General features: G+C 57.0%; 1 pseudogene; it reads right to left on the reverse strand.

Annotated features, from left to right (window-relative positions):
- Positions 1–86: 86 nt before the first annotated feature.
- On the reverse strand, positions 87–18,528 carry LOC123359388 (annotated as a pseudogene).
- Positions 18,529–20,184: the final 1,656 nt, after the last annotated feature.

The following is a 20,184-nucleotide window of genomic DNA, read 5'->3' on the forward strand; positions in this document are numbered from 1 at the left end:
GTGCACAGACATAACTAACTGCTTTGCTCAGTGAGAAGTTGGGTGGCTTTTAGATGTTGGAGCAAATATATATATGGCTCTACCTGTTATCGATACTGGTTTTTCAAAAGCTTTTCCTTATTGTCCTCCTTTTTTGGGAAAAAAATGGAGCTGGAAGCAGAGAGAGTGGTGGTTTGACTGTCATTTATTATTATTTACTCCCTGAATGCCCAAAATATGCTGGCTTTGAGTCCCAGCCCTGTGGGTTTAGGCAATTCACATAATACTCTCTATGTCTAAGCCTTCCCAGCCATCAAACGGAAAGGATAATGCTCGCCCACAGGGCAGTGAGGCAGTTGAGTACCAGCAGAAGCTGCTGCAGAACTATTACTGGCCTGGGGTCTTTGCCCATGTCCGGCAGCACTGCCGCTCCTGTGACGTCTGCCAGAGGGGGAGGAAGGCCCGGGACAGGGGGAAGATGGTGGTAAGACCCTTGCCCCGCCCCGAGGAGCCTGTCCAGAGGGGGGCCAGGGTCAGAAGGGGGGCTCTGAACCGAGAGAGCCCGAATCACAGCCCCCCAGACTGGAACGTGGGGAGAAGGCCCCAGCCCCACGTGCACCCCAGGGGTATTGGGGTGGGGAAAGGGCGCGGGCGGCATAAGGCTTCCCCCCTGCAACCTGCAAGTGCCCTCGAGTCCCCCCCAACCTACAGGGGGACAGGAAACTGGAATGACCTGGGGTAACTCTTCCCCCAGAACGGGGGGGACTCTGGGGCAGCCATGGGAATGTAGGTGGGTTCGAACTTCCCCAGGTCACTGGCTGGAGTGACCCCGCTCAGTTCAGTTTTGAAGGGGGGAGAGGGGAGTTGTCACGGAGTGTAGGGGAGTCAGACCCTGCACCCCCGGGCTCCCTGCCGATTCACCAGGACTCTCAGCCAGCCAGTAAAGCAGAAGGTTTATTTAGACGACAGGAACACAGTCCAACACAGGTCTTGCAGGCACAGATAACAGGATCCCCCCGGTTAGGTCCATCCTCACAGCCCCCCTCGGGGATCAGAGCCCCCTCTCCCTGCTTCCCCTCTTTTCCCAGCCAGCTCCAGTCTGCCCAACCCCCTCCGGCCCCTCCTCTCTCCTCCGCTTCTTTCCCGGGCCAGGAGGTCACCTGACCCCTTTGTCTCCAACACCTTTAGCCAGCACCTCTGCAGGGAGGGGCCCGGCCATCAGTTGCTAGGCGACAGAGTGTCAGGCATTTGTGCTGCTAGAAACTTAGGATCTGTACCCAGCCCCCAGTAAGACCAGTCCCACTTCGTCACAGCTCATATCTCCATCCGTAAGCATGTCCTAGACACTTCAAAGCAAGATCTGTAACTCCACCACCATCAGTTAATATAGCACCTTCCATCCTCCAGAATCCCAAGCCAGAGGAACAACTCACCACTTAGATGGCGCGTCTGATCTTCAAAGAACTTTACAACCTGGAGTTAAGTTAAGACTTACAACCCACCTGGGATCAAAGCTAATGTTCCTGTCCCCATTTTACAGATGGGGAAACGGAGGCACAGAGAGACGCGACTTGCCCACTTCTCACTAACACAGTCTGGAAAAGGGCCCAGGAATCCTGTCCCTTAGTCACTTGCTGTACTCACTAGATAACACTCCCTCCTAGAACTTATCCATTAAGCCACGTATGCTAGATCAACCTTCTCCACTGTGGACTGAGAGGCGCTGAGAAGAGAATCTTACCTCAGCCACCTCTGGGGCTGAGTGGATCAGATGCCAGATGTAGCCATTCAGCTCCTCTTTCCTCCTGTCGGCCATTGCCTTGCCGCGTGACCGGCCGATCACAAACCTACTGGGGAAACTGACCAGTTGTGTGTGTGCAGGAGAGAGAGAGAGAGAGAGAGAACAGTTAGCAAGTCCCCAGGGCAGCAGAATGCACTGCTGAAGCAGTAGTGCCCCTAAGCGAACTGCTCTTGCCCGAGACAGCAAGTGTTGGTCTGAGGCACATCACACCACAATGGTGCTGAGTCGACTGTTTCTCAGTAACAAAATCTAGAGGACTTTCCAGGCCATTCTGGACAGGTGCTGCCAGCAAACACTGGTGGGCAGGGAACATGGGCAGGATGGGAGGGCCCTAAAGCCAAGGATAGCTGGAGCCTGACCGGTGTCTCTCAGCACCAAGAGGATCGAGACGGGCTCAGTCTGGGTGGGTGCTGTCTGGAGTCAGGGAGAGCTGTAGTGGGCTGAGTCAAGTTACAGTGGTCAGGGGAAGTCAGGAAGCAGCATGGGGGGCGGGGAGGTGGAACAATAGGGGGAGACTTGTCCTCGTGGGTGCTGCCTGGAGGCAAAAAAGCAAGCCAGGGAGGTGCATCCTCCCTCCCAGCATGCACCCGCCCAGAGATGAACCAAGCCCCAAACCAGCTGCAGAGTAGCCAGCCCCTTTTCTCCAGGGGTGGGACAAGGAGCAGGGCTGAGGAAGAGAGGAGGGGCTACCTGGGCAGGTGAGAGGAGGGGAAGATGAAGCGTAGCTTGTTGTGCAGCTCCTGGAACTCCTCAAAGGTATGCTGGACATAGGTGACCTCGCAGGGGCTCTCCCACTGCACCTTCACGATGTACGTCTGCAAGACAGGGAGGCAGAGCCTGGTATCGCTTGCATGCCTGAGTCTGATCTCACGTACACCAGTACAGATCGGGAGCAGCCCACCTGACGTCCAGGTTAGCTCAGAATCAGACCCACCATGCATGCACTGAAATGTAAGAAGTTTGGAAATCAGACCAAGGTTAAATGATTTATTTTGGCATCACTTCAGACCAAGTTAAAGACGGGGGAAAGTTTTCAGGAACATGCGTTGAAAGGAGGCAGACATTCAAGTCACCTTTGAAGGCGTCATGGAAGGGTAAGTGGAAAGCACTGGGTTCTAGTCAAATCATACAGTGTGAGGGCAGCCGTCCAATGACAGGTCCCACATTTCCCTTTGCCAGAGAACAGGGTTTCCCTCCTCTAAACCACTAACTATTCCTAGCGAGGCCAGAATCAGGAAATCGCTGCAGCAGCAGCCTTCATTTGGTTTGTGTCTCTGCCCCTGGGTCTCCACTGAATGGCCTTCCTCCTAACCCACCCCCCGGCACAGAATCCCTCTCCCAGATTTCTCATCTCCCCCCCGGCACATGTCCGGCAGAAGCAGAGCTGCAGCGCTCACATAGCCTTTGCTGGGGTTGAAGACTTTCTCGCGGCGGCAAAGGAAGACGTCACGGATCCAGCCGGATGTCTTGAGCGTGTGCAAGGAAAGCACGGGGCGGGTGTCTGAGCCTGTGAACTTCATCTGTGCCAGGTTGTGGATGAAGAAGTTGAGCTTGGTGGCCACGCTGCCCAGGCTGGACTCAATCAACCTGCAATGAGGAAGGGCAGCGTCTCAGTGAGGGAGGGGGACTCCACCCTGGGCCAAAGGCAGCTGCCATTCATGGCACCCCTGGCTCCTAAACTCTGAGTGCACAAGGGCCCCTCAACCAGGGATGCTGGGACACAAAGAGCCTGGCTCCTTTCCTAGGAGTGGGTGTACAGCCACTGAAGGCCCTTCCATCTCTCCCTGGTGACAGAGGGGTGCCCCCTTCCCCATCTGTCACCCAGCGCCAGCTGCATCCTTTTACCTGGTGAAATAGGTGGTGGCGTCGGCTTCGGAGTCCTGCGGCCGCAGGGCGTCATAGACGCACTTGAGGTCCTCGAAGTCGGAGAGCTCCGGGATACCACAGGACAGCATCTGGAGAGCAGGGCAGCCAGGTCAGTGCCAGGAGCCCAGAGGTGGGGAAGGAGCAGGGAGAGGGAGATGGACCAGCCAGTCCTGGGGCCTCTACCGTAAACATGGCTCAGGTGCGGGTCAAGATGGCCTGTCCAGCATCCCCCCCGAAGACTCCTCCAGCGGAGAGGGACGGGGGCCCTCTCCCCATAACACACATCCACACCCCATGAGATGTACTTCGCGAGCCCAGCCCAGCGCTGGGTGTGTCTGCCTGGATCCGAGTCACCCACATGGGCGAGGACGGCTGGGTGAGCGCCGTATGATTAGGCAGTCAGTGCTGCACTTCAGACAGCCAGAGGGGCGCTTGCGTGACACTAAGCACACGCCTCCCCCCAAGGGTGGAGCACGCTGCTTTCATAGTGCTGTCAGATGGGACACGAGAGCCCAGAGTAGGGGGCAGAACCAGAGAGGCCAAGAGGCAGCTGCAGACTCCGAGGGGGAAGGGAATTTCCCACCACTGGGGGTGGGAGGCATCTCAAGGCCTGGGCGTGGAGGGTGGCCCACTCTTTGGAGATCCAGCGAGAGCAAAGTTGCCCCGGTGCCTGGATCAGGGCAGCCCCCCCGTGTTCTCACCAGGCCCAGCAGGTTGAGGAAGAGGTGGGTGTGCTTGCGGATCAGGTTGTACGCCTGGCAGCAGAGATCCACAAAGTCATGGAAGCGGCTGGAGGGCTTGTCACCACCATTAATGACATAGGCCATGTCCGAGGTGAAGACGAACGGGGCCCGGTCCCTGCACCATAGAAAAAGAGACACGTGCCCAGATCAGCACAGGGAGTGGAGCAGAGGGGTCGACCACGGGAAATGGAACAGACAGCCACTCCAGTCTGTCCTGCATCCATCACAACACAGCCAGGCTCCCTGGCAGCCGCACAGCAGACCTTCCAAACCGCTGTGCCCACAGTACAAACTGTAGCCCTGTAGTCTCACAGAAACCTGGCCGTCCCCAGCACAACAGCTGCAGGGAGATGATGTTTGGTCAAGGGAACCAGGACTAAGCTCTGCTCCAGCATGTAGTACAATGGGAGCAATCTCACCCCTCTGCCATGCTCCTGTGGGTGACACCCACCTTTTGATGTTGCCAAACATCTGGGCATGGCCCAGGAACCTGCCGAAGCCAATGTGGAACATGTGGCCGGTGGTTTTGAGCATGATGTTGTCGTTGTGCCGGTCGCAGATCCCCAGAACGTAGGTGGCCACACAGCAGCCGGCGCATGAGTAGATGAAGTTCTCCACCGCCTGGGAGAGGGAGAAGGGGTTAGAGCAGGCGAGGGGGGAAGAGAGACTTCAAAAAGGAATTGAGAGGAAGGGGAGAGAGCATGGGAATGTTTAGTCCCGCACTCTCAGGAGCAAGCCTGGTCTGTGGGGTGGAGGAGGGCACTTAACGATGCTCAGCGCCCCCACCCGCCTTCACCAGTAACAAAGCATTACCAAAAAAAACAAAAACAAAAAACCTTGCACTCTTGCTGTAGGTCGTACACATAAACAAATCTGTGGGTACAGAATCACAGGGCTGGAAGGGACCTCAAAAAGCCATCTAGTTCAGGCCCCTGCGCTGAGTCAGGACCTAGTATATCTAGACCATCCCTGACAGGGGGTTGTCCAGCTTGTCCTTAAATGTAGGCACAATTCAGGAGCACAGGTGCACCTGGCTGGCTTGGTTTATGCAAAAGGTCAAGATCAAGTTCACTCACTGAAGGTCCTAAACAAAGCTAAGCGTGTGGCCAAGCCAGGCTCAGGATGCATCTGTTGGCCGTTGTTTACGTGGAGGGCTTACAAGAAGTGAAGCATATTGGCTGAGGCATTCGTTTGTGCATCATCTCAAGCTGCAGAGGCTATTTGCCTCCCTCGGACCCCTGCTCCCTGCCCTATAGAGGGATTTGTATGGCCCCTTTCCATTCCAAAGTCACCCCGCTGCATCCCACTTCACTACCTTCTCGTACTCATCCTCCGTGGGGTTGTGCTTCTGCAGCCCGCCTGCCAGGGGGCGATCCTTGAAGGAGCCCGTCACCCCATGCTCCACCTGGATCTTGCGCAGAGTCTCTGTGTTGGGGATCATCTCCACCATGCCTGGAAATGGAGGCAGCAGGTATAGGGTCAGCACCCAGAATTGCCACTCGCTCTGTCCATTCAAACCCCTCCCCCTGCCCTGGGTGGCGCAGAGAGATCCCAGCCTGGGTCCCCAAGGTCTCAGCAGCCCCTTGAGGGGCCAGCCGTCACCGATTTGCATGCCTCAATTTGAGAGCCTGACTTGAGGCACCTTGGGCCTGATTTCCAGAGGAGCTGAAGGTCAGTGCAGCTGCACTGACCAAAATCCGCCTCTGAAAATCAGGCCGCAAGAGTCTTCCACAGCGTCTTCCTCTGGTGGCAGGGATGTAAGGCAACTCCCATGGATAGGAAAGACTCTGGGAAGGCAGGACAGTCCTTGGCAAGGTACATCCCTATGGATTTAACTGGTGGGGAGAGATACAGGAGGCCAGAGGGTCCTGAGCCCTTATGCCAAATTTACCCCACTCATGAACTGGTACGTGGGCAACAGCTCAAGTCTGGGATTATCCAATTCTTGCGGAAAGCCCAGGGTATATCTACCAGCTCCCGTGGCACATCCCTTAGAGCCTGCTCGGAGGCACAGGGTTATGAAGCCTTGAGTCCCTGCCTCGCAGGAGGCCAAGGACCTTGGCTATGTCAGGTGGCTCTGACAGCGGCTCAGTAGGCGATGGATGTGCAGGCACCGATGCCCCAGACCTCTGCAGAAGCTGGGTTTCTAGGCGGAGTTAAATACCATCCAGTTAGCTCTGACTACTGAGGGGCAGCGAGCCACCTGTGCTGCCATCCTGCCTTGTGGGATGCCTCGGGGCACACCCAGTAACAGGTCCAGGGGGCAGAGCTACCCTCTTCACCCCCTGCACCTGCTGACTGATATTAGCCTGTGCTGTGGTTCTCTGGCCCAGGGCCGGCTCTAGCTTTTCTGCCGCCCCAGGCAGAAAAGAAGAGCGCCGCCCCCCCCGAGCGGCGCCGACTGCAGCCCGAGCCCCCACCCCCCGAGCAGCGCAGCGCCGCCCTAGCCCCCCCCCCCCAGGGAGGTGGCCCGCAGCTGGCTACCGGTTGGTCTGGAGGGTGGGGGGTGGCCGCTGCCCGCAGGAGAGCAGCGCGAACAAGCTGAGGAGCGGCCCCTCCTCTGCAGCTGGGGCAGGGCCGCGCTACCAGCTCTGCCTGGGGGGGGGGGTAGGGGGGGCTTACTGCGGAAGAGCGGCGGGAGCTGGTAGCGCGGCCCTGCCCCGGCTGCAGAGGAGGGGCCGCTTCTCGGAGTGCACCGGCGGGGACAAGCGGAGGAGAAGCGGCCCCTCCTCTGCAGCTGGGGCAGGGCCGCGCTACCAGCTCCGCCTGGGGGGGAGGGGAGGGGAGGGGAGGGGGGTTGCTTACCTTGGAAAGGCAGGAGCCGGTAGCGCAGCCCTTCCCCGGCTGCAGAGGAGGGGCCGCTTCTTGGTGTGCGCCCGCGGGGACAAGCCGAGGAGCGGCCTCTCCTCTGCAGCCGGGGAAGAGCTCCCGCCGCTCTTCCGGTAAGCGGGCACATACACGCCCGTCATTTCGCCGCCCCCTAAATTTCGCCGCCCTAGGCACCTGCTTGTTTAGCTGGTGCCTAGAGCCGCCCCTGCTCTGGCCACAGCTGCACAGCGGTCTTCAAGGGACGCCATTACAGCAGCCAATGGATGCTACCTCCAGAAAGTGCTACTTGAAGCACCTGCCTCACCTTCCTCCAGAAAAGGGGGTTTGGGCTTAAACACGTGTCAGAGCCCGCATCCACACTGCAGCAGAGACATACCCAAAGGGACAGTCGCTGGGTTCGCGCTGTTCACCCTAGCTCTGCAGCCACTGAGTTCCCTACCGTGTCCCCCTGCCGATGTAGGGATATTAAAGAAGGTTTACATTATATGAGAAAGGATTTATTGATTTATGGTTTTATTATTATTAACTAATACTTTATAACTTAAGGTTTATGTTAGAAGTAAGTTTGTAAGGATTTATTGTCAGAAATATCTATGTCTGTACAAGCCCGCTCAAGGAGATACTTTGTAAACGTCAATTAACTCCAAGCGCCTGTGTTCTAAAATGAAACTTTGAAGTCGCTACTTTGCTTTGTAACTAGTTAATTGACGTCAATTGACTCTAAGTGCCGGTTTTCTAAGTGAAAGTTTGCAACTGATACTTTGTTTTAAAAATGGCCGCTGTAAGCTGCTGATTGGGTAATTGACTCAGCACACCGCGCAAGCTGTCAATTGCCTCTGTAAGTGCTAATTGGGCAATTGACTTTGTTAAACCAGCGCGCAAGCCGTCAATTACCCCTGTGCCTCAGGCAAAACTATGTAACATACAAATAGAGACCCCCACCTCTGTTAAAGTCATTTTTTTAATTGTTAAAAGACAAGAAGTCTCACACCCCAAAAGGATAAAGAAACTGTAAAATAAATGTAGTTAAGATAAAAAGTATATGTGAATGAGTGTTTAGTTTGAATGGTGAATGAGTGTCTAGGGAGTTACCAGCCTGAAAAAAAGTCAATGTCGGCCGAAGAAGGTGTCAAGTGGAATCAACCAGATGACCCCCGGAGGGCGAACTGGAATCCACCCCGGCACCTCAAAGGAAACAAAGGGCAGAATGGAACCAGCTATCTACTGATTGATCTGGCAACAGCAGAATAAAGACCTAGCATAGGGAAAAATCCCTATAAAACTGAACCCTGGAGAATAAGGACTTTGAGTCAACGGTTCTGCTGCCAGCTTCTAGGAACATCAGGTGCACCTGACACGGACTCGGCTCCACTCTTGTGTACAGGATACCTGGCCAGTATTCTGTCACAAGCAACTTTAGGCTGGTAACTATAATATCTACGCAGAACTTGTATGAATGATTGTGTGAATGGATATACATATATACATATATATAAGTAATCATAGGAATAAGTAGTCAAACAACGTTGTTTGCTGTTATCTTCTATTTTATTATAATATTTACAATAAATGTGACAAATGTCTTATCCCTCTTAATAAGATCCTGCAGGTTTTTATTATATTGGTACAACACCGAGAGCATCACAGCCCCAGAGGAGCAGAAACCCCCCAAGAGATCTCCTGGGAGGAAAATGGGAGACCGTCACACCCGGGCTCCGACTTACCCCGTCCCCGGCCAGTGGAGAAGCAGCGAAAGATGACCATGCGCATGTCCAGCCCCTTCTGCACCCAGATCTTATTCATAATCCGGATCATCTGAAGCGTCAGCATGTCCTGCCGGAGGTCGTCTCCACACTGGCAGTCACAGGAGGGAAGGCGCATGGTCACAATTGGGGCATTTCCATGAAGCCAACAGTTCATGGTTCCCTCTCCCAGGGGAGAGCTCGCACACCCTCCCCACAGAGGCTCTTCTCAGATTTAAAGAGGGCACTGCCAGCTCTGCCTCTGCCCAGCACAGCCTTCACAAACCCCACAATTCATGAATGCAGGATGGGTCTCTTCCACAATGTGTCTGGGGCTAAAGGGGGCTCACTTTTGGGGGGACAGATGCGATTCTGTGGGAGCCGAGGGAGTGGGAACATCATGGGAGAGGTGCCAACAGTCAGGTCTGGACTGTGGAATAGGGAAGGGGTGGAAGCCTCCTCACTTGGGACACTGAAAGTGGAACTGAGCACCAGACCGGGGGAATAGATTGTAGAGAACGACACTGCCCATGAGCTACATGATCCAACTGGCTTTTTAAACCTTCAGCTTCTGTGGCAGGGATTTTGTGGGTGAAGAACTGGACTCAAGTGCCTTCTGTTGATGGCCTCCCGCCCCCCCATCCTGCTATTTAGTGAGAGCATTTCTAGGGGAACTAGGGTTTGTCACGCAGCCATGGCTTGCAGTGGAGCTGGTTCCCATCACAGTTCGGAGACTTTTGCTCACTTTTTGTTTGACAAGCACTTGGTCTCACAGCTGCTGCAGAGATGGGAGCAGCCCGAGAGGAGGAAGTGTCCTACTGGCTAATATTCTGCAATGAACTCCTACCCGCTTTGAACCAGAAGCCTCGGCAATGGCTGTTTGATCAGAACCGCTTGTGCCAGAGGCGCAGGCACAGAGCCAACCAGATAAGCCGCAGCAGCAGCCGGGCTCACCTTAAAGATAACACGGATGTTCTTCCCGAGGGCATCCACGTTCTGGAAGGAGAGCTTCAGGGGCACGGCCTTGGAGTTGAAATAGGAGCAGTCCTGCCACCAGGGAGGGAAGGAGGAGAGTGTCAGGAAGAACCAGAGCTACCCGGGGATATGAACACCGCTGCAGGCCTGAGCATCCTAGGGTTATGATCTCAGTCTGCCAGGGGACACAGGCCCCCTCTGGTCAATTCCCTGTCAGTAGGACAGCGGCATCAACCAACCTGCCCCCTGCAGGGATCACCAGCTCTGGGCCCTGGCTATTTGGGATGTGTACAGCCACCAGGCCCAACACTCAGGCCAGGGGATTTGTGCACTAGCCAGTCACCAGGCTTCTCTCTGCCTAGCTCACGCAAGGCCCTGGGGGGCATTTGACTCACGTCCCCAAACCCACGCCGAAGTTCAGCTAGACAGGCACTGCAGCTCAGGGGAGGCAGGGAGCTGGATGCATCGCATCAAGGTGGGTGCAGGTGGGTTCATGGGGATGGGGTGCAGATCAGGAGCCAATCTGGAGTGTTGGGGCAGGTGGAGAGGAGACAGGGCTGGGGGTCAGGAGCACATGGGTCCGAGGTACGCAGGCTGAGCACGGGTGCTCTTTGCGGGGCAGGTAGATTAGGGGGAGTCTGATGGATGGACGATGCAAAAGGTCTCCTCATAAGAATCCATCGTCTTGGCATTCTGTGCCCCGGGGGAAATTAGCCTACTACAGCAGGTGGACCAGCAGTCCTGGTCCCGATTCCCTTCTCGCCCCGGCTCGGTCACTCACCCTGGGCACGATCCCCTTCACCAGCAGGCTGGGGCTAAGCGGCAGGCGGCAGGAGCCATTGGTGCTGAAGAACTGTTTCACGTCGACCAGCCCGTCTCGGAGAATGGCCTGCCGGAGACGCAGGGAGGGGTGGGTCACAGCCTCGCATGCACATCCCCACCCACAGCCCTGCCAGCAACCCACTGCCCCCGGAGGGATCGACTGGCTGAGGGGGAGCTGCAATCCCTTCCCAACCACAGCTTCTCACTCTCCAGCTGCAATGCATGCCTGGGAACCCTGCCTTGCTCAGTGACCCCTGAAGAAACAGCACTAGGCAGGCCTGCCTGGTCACCCTCAGCTGGAGGGAAGTGCCCGTGACCTCAAGGAATTATGGGCGAGGAGGTTGGGGGAGCCTCGGCACGTGTGTGAGGTATGGAAGGCCCCTCAGTGGGGGATGGGAGTTGGGATAGGAGCATTGTTCCCCCTTCTCCTCCATGGCCCTTCAGCAACTCCTGAAGTGCAGCCAGCACTCCTGCATGGCTCCCAACAGTGCCTCCGACTGGACGAGGCGGGAACTGGAGCAGCTGGGAGGTCCCCTGACAGCCAGCGCTCGTGGCCTGCTCTCTGCAGACAGAGGAGCACTGTCCGTAACCAAAGCGAGCAGCCAGGGCCGGCTCTAGGCACCAGCGCTCCAAGCATGTGCTTGGGGCGGCACTTTCCAAGGGGCGGCACTCTCGCCCCCCCCTTTTTTTTTTTAACTTGGGGAGCAAAAAGCCGGGAGCTGGCCCTGAACCAAGATGTTCCCCGTCAGCGGAGGCTTTCAGACTGAGCGGGTACTGACACTGCAGTGCAGTTATGGCTTCAGTAGCTAGATGGCAATCATGGCAGCCTGAGTTGCACAGGCTGGACTGCAGTTCAGGCTGCCCTGCCACTGGGGAGCCCGAGCATCATCCCCCGGAGCTGGGCCTGGGCTGCGGCGGCGAGAGGGGCTCAGCTCCGGGGGATGATGCTTGGGCTCTCCAGCAGCAGTCCAGCCTGGGTGTGAGGAGCCAGGGAGGGAGGGAAGTGGGGCCTGGGGATGCAGAGATGGGGTGGGGGAGGGGTCCTGCTGCCGCTGCTGCTCTGCTCTGAGTCTCCCCAGGGCGGCGTGGCGTTTCCCCACAGGAGTGGGCTGTGCAGAGAGCTGCCGCTGCCCCTGGACCCAGCCCGCTGCGCACCTCCCCCGCCTCAGCCCCGCGCTGCCTGCCCTGGGCGGGGAGGCAGAGCCCGGCTCCGAGCGGGGGATACTGCCCCGCCAGGGGACCCCCGCAGGTCGGGCACCTGGGGGTCAGTGTCCGTCCTCTCGGCTCTGCCTGCACGGGGCTGGGGAAGCAGCTGTCAGCACCTGCCCCTCTCAGCCCTTGCACCTCCTATCCCGTTCGCAGCCCCTTCCCCTTGTACTCTCCCTTCACTCACACCTCTCCCCTTGTACCCTCCCCCAGCCCTGTCCTCCCGCACCTTCCCCTTCCCCTGCACTTCTTCTCCCGCAACCCTCCTGATACCCCCTCTCCTCCTCCACCCTCCTCTGCGAGTACATCACACCCCACTTCTCTGCCAGTGTAGAGCCCCCAAGCACCCCCACACCCGCTCCTCTGCCTGAACCCTCTTTACTAGATCCCCATCCCTTTCTGGGTACAAGGTTTGAGGGTTAGTCCCTATGCCTTCCATGTGCATTTGGAGCACTAAAGATGGGGTTGCGGGGAACGGAGGGGGGTGAAATTTATACTAAAGTGAAATAAAAATAGGAGAAACATTTTGATCCCCACTGCAAGTGTAAACGGGGATTGCTGTGGTGAACGAGGAGGTCACGTTTGTGGGGGGGAGCCCAGGGCTGGGTGGCAAGGGGTGCGGGTGGGGGAGGGCATTGGTGGGGGGAGGAGCGCCCAGGGCTGGGGTGGTGGGCAGCCAAAATATTTTTTGCTTGGGGCGGCAAAAAACCTAGAGCCGGCCCTGCGAGCAGCCCCTTGAGTTTTGTAGTTTCAGTCTGACTCCCCTGCCCCTCCCACAGGTACAGGCTAAGCACCAACCTGTGGCGAGGACGGAGCAGCCTCCCGAACCTGCTGGGCCAGCTTGGCCAGGGTGTTGACCAGGCAGCACTGCCGGTCGAACTCCTCTCGCAGGCCTTTGCCGCAGCAGCAGAGCAGGGCCTCCAGCAGGTACTGGTAGCGGATGCTGAACTGGGAGTCCTTGAGTCCATCCTTCAGCAGCCTGGGGGAGGAGGGCAGCATGGAGAGGTCAGGACAAGGGGCTCCAACCCTTCTCATTCCTACTGTCCCCGGTTCAGGAACTCCAGGGCGGGGAGCTGAGGCTTGTACCTCACAGGCTAAGAGGGGCACAAGTCATGGCTGGTGATGCTAATGGTGGGATGCCCACTCCCCCGGCACCCCTCATCTCTTGGGCAGGCCCCAGCTGAGCACAGACCCCTCCCAAAGGCTGCAGCACACACACCGACATTACCAGAAGAAGTAGTGGGTGATTCTCAGGTCACAGATGGCTCGCTTCATAAGGAACCGTACCAAGGGGCTATCCAGGTAGCACTCATACTTCAGGGCCTGGGAGGAGAGAAGCAAGGACATTTCTCCATCAGCAGGCCGGACAGATGGACAGGCCTGGCACTAACCATAGGCCATGCTGTTCACTGAGTCATTCAGACCAACGTGCCTCACCTGCACCAGCTGCGGCAGGTAATCCAGCAGCTCTGCATCTGACATGGAGTTGATCCAGTGTACGGCTGTCCTCCGCACCTCCTGATCCGGGAACCTACAGCCACAAGCCACACATCACTGGGAGGAGGTCACAGCAGGCTCTCTCCAGAGGAACCCAGCCCACCTGCCTGCAGACGAGACCACCGGGTTCTCTGCAGAGGGTCTGCTGCTGCTGCTGCCATCACAGCCTCTCATAGGCGCACTGCGGAGGTGCTGAGAAAAGCACAGCTGCAGCCTCCCAGGCAAACCACATCATCCCCCTGGGAATGCCACAAAGCATGGGAACAGAGATGTCTGTCCTGTCTCCAGAAAGTCTCCTGGTTCCCTTATCGACCCTTTTTATTTTCTGGGTGGGTTCCTGTTGGATCAGTTCCCCCAGCTCCCTACTGTGCTCACTACCAGGCAGTAGGTCGTGGTTGCAATATTAAAGGGAATACTAGTAGGCGATAGCCAGTCTATGTCCACCTCCCCCATGCCCAACCTGTGGGCAAAGATTCTAAACCCACGTATGCCCAGCCTGTGCCCCTGTTCCTCCCCCTCCCCTCCACGGTGACACAGCGCAGTTTTAGGATTGTTTGGGGTTCAGATGTTCATAGGATTTGGATGCATCTTAATGCGGCGACTGGCTGAGAGGCAGAAGCCACAGCCCCCAGTGAGTGGCTGGGGCGAGGAAAAGGAGCAGTCTTTGCCCACCACACGTCCACCCCCCAGGACGGACTCCCCAGGCAGCGGCTTACGTTGCATGCAAGAGCCCGAGGGCATCCTGGTGGTTCATGCAAGTCCATTGCTTCAGCAGGGCGTAGATATCAGGCAGGCAGGCCCACTCCCAGCTGGGGGCACTGGTGAGCAGCAGAGGCAGCGATCCAGGCTGCTCGTGGCAGTAATAGCGCTTCTCCCACAGTCTTTTCCGGTCCGTGTCCGTCAGCCTAGGGCAGCAAAGGTCACAAGACACAGACCTCAGTCCCTTGGGAGAGCAGTGCGTTTCCATCCCTGCTGTACATACGGGGGCCCTGAGGCCCAGAGTGGGGGCGTGACTTGCCCAGGATCAAAGAGCCCTGAAGAGAGGGCTTGACACTGGCGTTACTGGGAACAGGGTCTGGCTCTAGGAATCTCAGGAGCTGGACAAGAAATAAAAGGGTCATTGCTCTGAATGGCCACAAGAGAGCAGGAAAGTCAATCCTGGGACACGCACTTTGGCTCCTGTTACTAGAACTGGGTAGGGCTGCCTAAGAGAAGACCTGAAGCTTGTCGCTTTCACGATGGAAACTGGTCCCATAAAAGATATTACCTCACCCATTTCGTCTCTCTAGTATCCTGGGACCAATGTGACGTAGTGGCTTATGAATCAATCCCATTTTCTGAGGAAGGCAGCTGGATCAAGTCCTGATCAAGCAGCATAAACCCTTCCACCTCAAGCCTGACACATTCAGGGGGTCAGCTGGCCGGGCAGAGGCAAGTGACTTTGATTCCTCTGGACACATCTTAGCTGATTTTCAGCTTGGATTGAAATTGAGGAAGATGAGGCAAGGAGAATTTCAAACACGCCCCCACTCCGTTCTCTCCCCCTGAAAATCCTGATCAGCACTGTAGCAACCTGGAGCCCCTGGGCTGCACACGATTTTCCATTCCAGTGTCTGCAGGGAGTGACAATCCCTCACTCCTGGGCCTGGCTCTTACAGAGGCAAATGACACTAGTGCATTGTAGCCCCAGTGAAATGAGTTTGGCAGGTCTCAACTTAAGGTGTGTCTACACTATAATCATGGGGTGTGCTTGCAGCTCTCGTAGATTTTCCCAAGCTAGATTTGATCTAGTTTGGGTCCTGGAGCAGTGAACCTGCAGCAGTGTGGGCTTTGGCCCGGGCTAGCCACCGGAGTCATTTTCCACAGTTGCTGTGGCTTCAGCGCTCTGTTACCCAAGCTAGCTTGTAGACATAACCTTAGTGCCCAGCGGACATTTCTCCACATCACAGACCAGTGCACAGTTCAATGTGCTTGGCAGCTCCGGAGATCTAAGAGCTGCAATAGGGGAGGCTGGGTTGGCACTGAGGTGCATTGGCAGACAGGGGCGGCTCTATAAAATACGGCGCCCCAAGCAGGGCGCCGCGCTGCGCCGCCCTTCCCCGGTCCCGCGGCCGGGGCAGAAGTGTCTGCGGCGGGTGTGGTGGTCCCGCGGCTCCGGTGGAGCATCCGCAGGCATGCCTGCGGGAGCTCCCTCCGAGCCGCGGGACCAGCGCACCCGCCGCAGTTATGCCTGCGGGAGCTCAAGCGGAGCCGCGGGAAGAGGGGACCCGCCGCAGTCATGCCTGCGGAAGGTCCGCCGGAGCCAAATGCCGCCCTGCCCCGACAACGCCGCCCCACACGCCTGCTTGGCGCGGCCCTGTTGGCAGAGCTGGTAGGGAGGAGCTCAGGGCTGGAATAGCAGGGCTGCAGATCGGTACTGAGGGGTATCAGCAGAGCTGAGTGTGTGGGAAGCCGACCCACCCAGCTCCCAGGCCTAGGTCCATTCCCAGACACTCCCTTTCACGATTACTACAGAGCTCGCCCAAAACAAACAAAGGCAAAGGAAAGCGAAAGCGCTGCCTGCGTAGGAGAAGGTGGGAACGACCCACCCTGGCAATGAACCTGACGAGCTCTGGAGCAGGCGGGCCAGACACTGCCCTCCCAGAGCACAATGCCAGGAAGAGCTGGGTGCCTCCTGCCAGTTCCCAGCACTGCGCCCTGTCCCTCTAGGAAGTGTCACGTTTCAAGCCAACAGCTGCAGCCTGTGTGAGGTGACCACGTGGCCTGGATCAGCTGGCAAAGGAACAGGGACAGCAAGGCTCCTTATTCCCACTCTACCGAGACTGGAACATACCTGGCTGGCTGCATTCGGGCCAGCAGGAGTGGGCTCAAACGCCTCCTCTCCAGCCCGCCACCTGTTCTCTGCTGAGCCTCTGTCTCTCTCCTCTGCCAGAGGTGCAGCTCCCAGTGCCACCTGGAGTCGGGACTCCGGGGGTCTTTTGCAGGGGCTGGGGTGGGAAGTGCTCTGCCTGTGGGTTTGGGACCCAGATCCGCAGCCCCAGCTGGGAGTGACCAAGATGGAGGACTGAGCTTGCCCACTTCTGGCTTTTTATTGTTCTTCTAGACCCAGCGGCTCTGGGAGGCTCATCCCTGCACCAAGGCCCAATCCACCCAACAGCTGGGGAACAGGGCACAAGTAGAACTTGCCTCCCCCTCCCACTTCTCCCGGGCCTTGCTTAGATCAGAAGCTCCGTGAGCGTCTCTCTGTTTGCAGAGCACCCGGCACTTTTGCCACGCCGGATACAGCGATGGTAATAAGGATCATTCCGGAGAAGAAGAAGAATGCTGAAGCAGATGCTGTACCCAGCATGGGAGCAGCTGACAGAGAGTTTGTTGCAGGTGCCAGCAGGGGGCACTCTCTGCCCCAGAAGCAGAGTGTGTGGCTGTAGGGCAGATATCACACCTGGTGACCGGGATGTGCCTGTGTTCTGGATTTGGCCTTAGGGGGTGGGGCTATTATAGAGGGCACACAAAGGCAGGGGCAGGAGCTGGAGCCAGGGATACATGTCTACATAAGACTGTGGAGAGGGAGCGAGGATGCAGAATGGCCTCTGAGCTTGGGGAAGAGTCAGCTCCCCAAAACCACAGGGGTTGGGGGGGGCAGGAGAGATGAGATGGGGTGGGGGTGCCAGGGCTCTGTGGTGCTTAGAGATGGAGAACTGGAGGAGAAGGAGGGTGAGGTGGGCCAGGTGCCACATGAGACAGAGGCTGTAATGAACCTTAGATTGGGGGTGGACCTCCCCGCTTCAGCAGGCACATGCAGGGCAGCCTGGCAAGAGGTACGGATGCCCTGTGGAGCCATGTGTGGGGCTGAATGAGTGAGAGGGGGAATGTTGCCTGCTGGTTCTTCCCAGCCGGTTCCAAGAGACTGGGCCCTAGCAGGTCCCCTGGGACCTTTCCGTTTCCCACTGTCTATTAGAGAAGAGGGACAGATACTACCCCCTGCCCTGCTGGTCGGGATCATGCCCTAGGAGTCAGCTCAGCCTGCAGTGAGCTGCCTTGCATGTGGCCAGCGACACCTGAGCCTTCCTGTTTATAGACATGTCTGTGATGCAGAGGCAGAGGCGTAGGCTGGGCTAGCCAGCTGCCCTGGGCAGAGGGGGAAGCGGGGGTGAGGAGGCTGGAGACACCTTCTTTGTACACACATCTGGAGAAGGCAGTTTCTTCCCGCTCAGCCATCTGCCAGAGCGCGAGGCCGGGGAGCTCAGGGGAAGGACAGATGAACAGCCTGAAAACAGCTGCCTTCAGACAGGGAGCATGGGGGGCAGAAGCATCAGGACCAGCACTGCCACTATTGGGGCCCCAGCCTGCCAGAGATGAGGGTCAGGCCCTCACATGACTCCCCTCTGGTCCTGCTGCTGACAGACAGCACATGTGTGCAGGGCAGGGACGGGGGCAGAGCGTGAGATCGGGTTGGCCTGAGAGTCACAAACCTGCCTGGCCACAGACCCTGATCCAAAGGCTATTAAAGCAGAGGGAGTTTTTCTGTTGCCTTCAGCTTTGGATCAGGGCCCAAGAGACCCCTTCTCCCACCGACAGACTTCTGAGGAGAAAACCCAATGGAGATCCACCCACACCAGCCAGCCCCCCCACATGTGACTGCTTCTTTGTGCAGTGCCCATTGGCGAGCTACAGTCCAGGGCAGGAGAGCTGGAGACAGCATCTGGGCCAAGGTCTCGCCTCCCCGTGAGTCATCCCTATGGTGTGTGCGTCCCCCCACGCGGGCACGGCCTCTCACCAGTACAGCGATTCCTTCTGCATCACCTCCTTCAGCTTGCACTGGTCCTCTTTGCCCAAGCTGTGGAACTCGTACTTGGGGCTGCACTCGGCAGCCGGTGGGCTCGTGAACGTCAGTTGAAGGCAGAGGCTGGGAAATCGATCTGCAGGGCGGGAGGAAGAGCAGGTCAGAGGTCACCCAGCAGGCTCTGTTAACATGCTACTGCCCTCCTCAAGGGTACGTGGGGCACACAGGATGCTCTTGCCTCATATTACAGACCCAAGGCACATGGTGGTCTCAGGATACCTGCATCCCCCACCCCACGTTACTGTTCCCCCAAGGCAGGTGGGATTCTGGGAATGCCGACATCCCCTCGCCTTGTGCTTCTGCCCTGAGGCAGGTAGGGTGCCCAGGCTTCCTGCAGCCCCACGTGCTGTGCAATTGCTGTGTGTTCACTCACCTGGCCATTGCAACGCTCATTACTCGTCACACATGGGGCCCTCCCAGAGGGGAACGTGAAGCCGACGAGGGCGGGATTGCCTTGTGTCCGCCTCACGGCCAGGCCCTACCGCCCCCGTGAGCCATGAACTGGGAAGTGCTGGGAAACTTCCAGGCCAGGTGCACTAAGGGCCATTGGGAATAAGGACTTGTGAGAAGAGACTCACAGCTCACCCCGCCCTGCGCAGCGTCCCAGTCTGGAGCCCAGCTGACTCAGCCCCTGCCCCTCCCAGCATTCCCTACTATGGAGCCATCAGAGCAACTGCTTCCTCTCCCCCTCAGCCGCCTGCATGTTCTGGATGCCACAGGCGGGTGAGGGGCACCCAAGGACGCACAGCAGGCTGCCCCCTCTGATTCGCATGACCAGATACAGAGTCCCAGCTGCATGGCTAGTGACCGGCTGGTGCAGTGAGACGAAGGGCCAGTCCTCTCACCCCTCTGCTGTGCTAAGACCTTGCCCTGGATTTGAGGGGTGCGTATACTCCAGAATGCGATCCAGTTAATTGTAACCATACACCTCTACCCTGATATAACGCCACCCGATATAACACGAATTCGGATAGAACGCGGTAAAGCAGCGCTCCGGGGGGGCGGGGCTGCGCACTCCAGTGGATCAAATCAAGTTCGATATAACGCGGTTTCACCTATAACGCGGTAAGATTTTTTGGCTCCCAAGGACAGCGTTATATGGAGGTAGAGGTGTATTATGTGCATTCGGCCACCCTTAAGTAATGAAACAGAACACCACATAGTTAAGGGTTAATTTGGAGACAGGCTTTCAGACGCAAGGTCATCTCTAGCTGACAGTTTCTGCTAATCAGAATGGGAGGAGAGGACAGAAGTAAACAACTGAGACTAAAAACCTTGGTGGTTAGAAAACCTTGGTTCTAGATGCCTCTGATATGAAAAGTTTATTGAAAGTTAGAAAAGTGATGACACGGTAGGAGTCATTATGACCTATGTGTTTTGTAGAAGTTAGTTATACAAGATTTGCTAACAGAATGTATTTGGGAGCAGTCCTCTGAAGCCATCTTGAGAGACATTTTCCCTGACACCCTTTTTCCCCAGTGGGTGAGCAACAGGCCACTGCGAACCTGCTCTTAATTACTCAAGACCGTTCCAGGTAAATATCTGGAATGTTCTAAGCCTAATGCTCATGTTTGTGTGTGCTTAAATCTAATAAACTGCAGTTTTAGATAGAGCACACTTACTTGCATGAATCTTATCAAAGGGAAGTGCTGTGTTCCTGTTGATTTATTCCTTACACCTCCTGGAGTGAAATAGTTAAGATGCCCTTGTTGGGAGTTCTGAAAACCCCAGGTAACACTGCCATTATCTGTTGGGCTTGGTCAGGGTAAGGGGAGGCTCCTGCTGGAGGAACCTCTCCTTCCTGGCCTGGGAGAGTTTGGAGGGAGAGTCCCACTTTCACTACCCTCTAGCACTGAATGCTGGTTCACCCCAAGGCCAAGC

Source organism: Mauremys mutica, unplaced genomic scaffold (genome assembly GCF_020497125.1).
Source record: "Mauremys mutica isolate MM-2020 ecotype Southern unplaced genomic scaffold, ASM2049712v1 Super-Scaffold_100113, whole genome shotgun sequence".
NCBI classification, from domain to species: Eukaryota; Metazoa; Chordata; order Testudines; family Geoemydidae; genus Mauremys; species Mauremys mutica.